Genomic DNA, 2720 nt, shown 5'->3' on the forward strand with positions numbered 1-2720 from the left:
CACCCATCTTTTCCCAAATTATCTGAGATGATGAATTTGAATTAACAAAAATTTTGATTATACATATTTCAATTATTTGTCCTTTTGTCTATTCAGGCACCAGTACCACACCTAAAATATTTTTATAGGTTTAAAAAAAGGTTTTAGTATCAACTAGGCTCTCCTTTCACATTTTCTCATATCTTTTAGCCTCTTCCCAAATTAACTGTATAATCAACTTTACCTTTAGGCAAATAAAAATCTGAAGGCATTTTATTGGTGCTCATTAAGTATAAAAATTAACTTTGGATTTGTTGACAAGTTTATGATGTTTTTCAAGAATGTCAAGAATGTGCAATGAAAATCTTTCCATATGATCAAGTTTACTTCTGTGTTTTTCAGGAATATTTTATAGTTTTCTCATGTGGATTTTTAAAAGTATAATAATAATAATAGTAGTAGTAGTAGTAGTAATAATGTTAATAATAACAGTTACTACACTTGATCTTAGCCAAAAGGCCAGGAAGCAATAATAATAACAGTTAAAGTGAGCTTTTCCCTTTCCATTTTTTCTTTGAGTTGTATTTTTATCTTATTCATATGTCCATGTGAATAACTTCAACTTTTCATAATTTTTTTGCTCTGAGTGTCTCTTGAATGTGTTGAAGTTTGTTTTCTAAGCCACTCTAAAAACTTTTACAGATATGTTAAGCCCCTTTACCATTATTGATATGATGGAAAGTTTTGATGTCATTTGTCTTTTACTGCCATATTTTATGTGATGATTATGGAGTGTGTGTATTTGTGTGCACAATATTTCTTTCTCTATGGGCTTATTTATTTGCTTGCTTTTTGATTTCAATTTCTTTTTTATATATCTTTCAGTATTTAGGAAGGTCTGAATTTTTGTTCTAATGGTTACCTTTATATAATGCATTGATATCTTCTATTTTGAGTAGGGTCTAATGCTTCCCTACTATGAGCAATGTAGAAATTGGCTACCAATTCTTTCTCTTCCACTTCCTTTCCCCAGGCATCTAATGAAATTTAGTGCTGAAGTTAAATTGCTTTCCCTCAGTTAATACCTACAAGGCAATTATCAAAGTAAATCTCCTTTCTGTGCTTTCTGCTCTTCTCCATTTCCATTTTGATTGCCTATTCCTGAAAAGGAGGAAGAGGAAAATGACATCTTTCCTCACACCTCATGTTCCCTCTTATCCCACCCAGCCAGCGATGTGTATAGGTTGGGGAATGAGACCAGACTGGTGGGTGAAAAGGAAGGGTTTTGGTCATCTATTTTCAATAGCTTCTTTAATAACAGAGGACTCCTCTGAAGGTGGTTTTGACATTTACTTGAGTGTTTATACCTGAAGAGTCAATGATCAACATGGTAATCAGTAGCCTGCTCTCTATCACTGCCAGCAGGAAGGTGAGAAAATGTTCTGGAAAATGAGATGAGAGCGGGTATAGTTTCCTTAGGAGTATGGACACCTGAGGCCTAGGTTCTGCTTCTTACCAATATCCTGTCATCTCAGATCTTTGCAGGAAAGCTGCAGTGCCATCTATATTCAAGGCAGTGCAAACATGGCAGATGAGCACATGGCTTGGAAGCAGTGTGAGTTGGAAGACAAGAGGGCCCTTATCAGCATATTCTGACCTTTTCATATCATCAGGAGTAACATGTGATGATGAAGGGGAAGGGCCTTCTTAAACTTGATCAGAATTCAATGCCCCATCACCAACATAGTCATCTGGTTAAGAAACTCTCTTTTAAAAATTCACTTTATATAACCAAAAAAAGAAAAGTAGGGAATCAAGAGATGGATGACGAGGAGAAGGGAGAAGGGGAAAGGGGATAAAAAAGGAATTAAGATGTATTATGTACATGTACCAATTTCCCACAAGGAATATAAATATTACATACTGCAAACATGTACTAATAAAAATTTACATTCAATGTTGTTTAGTACAAATTTTAAGTAAAATTCTTATCTCTTCCTATGTAGTGAATTCATCATATATGTAGGAGACAAGGGAATAGAAACTAAGGGCACCAAGAGAGCACATTTGCTTCAGCTAGAGGATAGGGGTACCTAGAGCCATCCCCGGAACTGAGGGAATGTAGCCGTAGGAGCTGTTGGTCAGGTACCTGCAACCTTAGTCTGGGAGGAATCTACTGGGCACTTTGTTGACTTGAATATGTCTCTTTCTATGAGGGTCTTGTGGACTTCAGAATCAGATGGTTCTCCTTTTAAGGATTTGCTTTTGACCTCATAGGTGCTTTTCTGAGACTTCATTTACCTCATATTTTTGTCTCACTCTTCCTTATACAACTAAAACACGGGCACTTGGTTGTGCTGACTGAGAGAAAGGGCTCTGGAAGCCTGTGCTCTCCTGCTGTCCTGGATTTCAAAGCCATATAGGACACAGATCTTGGAAAAAGTGTTAGAATTCAAATAAAATTGGGTGTCAGAAATGACCATTTATATAAATCAAAGCTATAGAAAAGAAAGAGAAATGTTGGATGTGGGCTGCATTTTCTAGCAACCCATTTTCTTGTTTTATTGGATCTTTTATTGCTCAGGGACTTCATGTTTGGAGGTGAGGTAAAGGCCAGTGGAGTTTTACTTGTTTCTAATTTTTGGTTCTTTTAGTGAATGAAATCAAGGCTGATGCTCTTTTAGTAATGTTTCTTTCCTTCCACATATTCTATTACGTAAGAAAAAATGAGGGAGAGAAAA

The 2720-nt window shown here is 35.8% G+C and overlaps 1 pseudogene; it reads right to left on the reverse strand.

Moving 5' to 3' along the window:
* Window positions 1-403: 403 nt before the first annotated feature.
* On the reverse strand, window positions 404-510 carry LOC147826678 (U2 spliceosomal RNA; annotated as a pseudogene).
* Window positions 511-2720: the final 2210 nt, after the last annotated feature.

The sequence above is a fragment of the Heterocephalus glaber genome, unplaced genomic scaffold (assembly GCF_053883595.1).
Source record: "Heterocephalus glaber isolate CG9 unplaced genomic scaffold, H.glaber_assembly_v1.0 deba00001463, whole genome shotgun sequence".
In the NCBI taxonomy this organism is placed as follows: Eukaryota; Metazoa; Chordata; class Mammalia; order Rodentia; family Bathyergidae; genus Heterocephalus; species Heterocephalus glaber.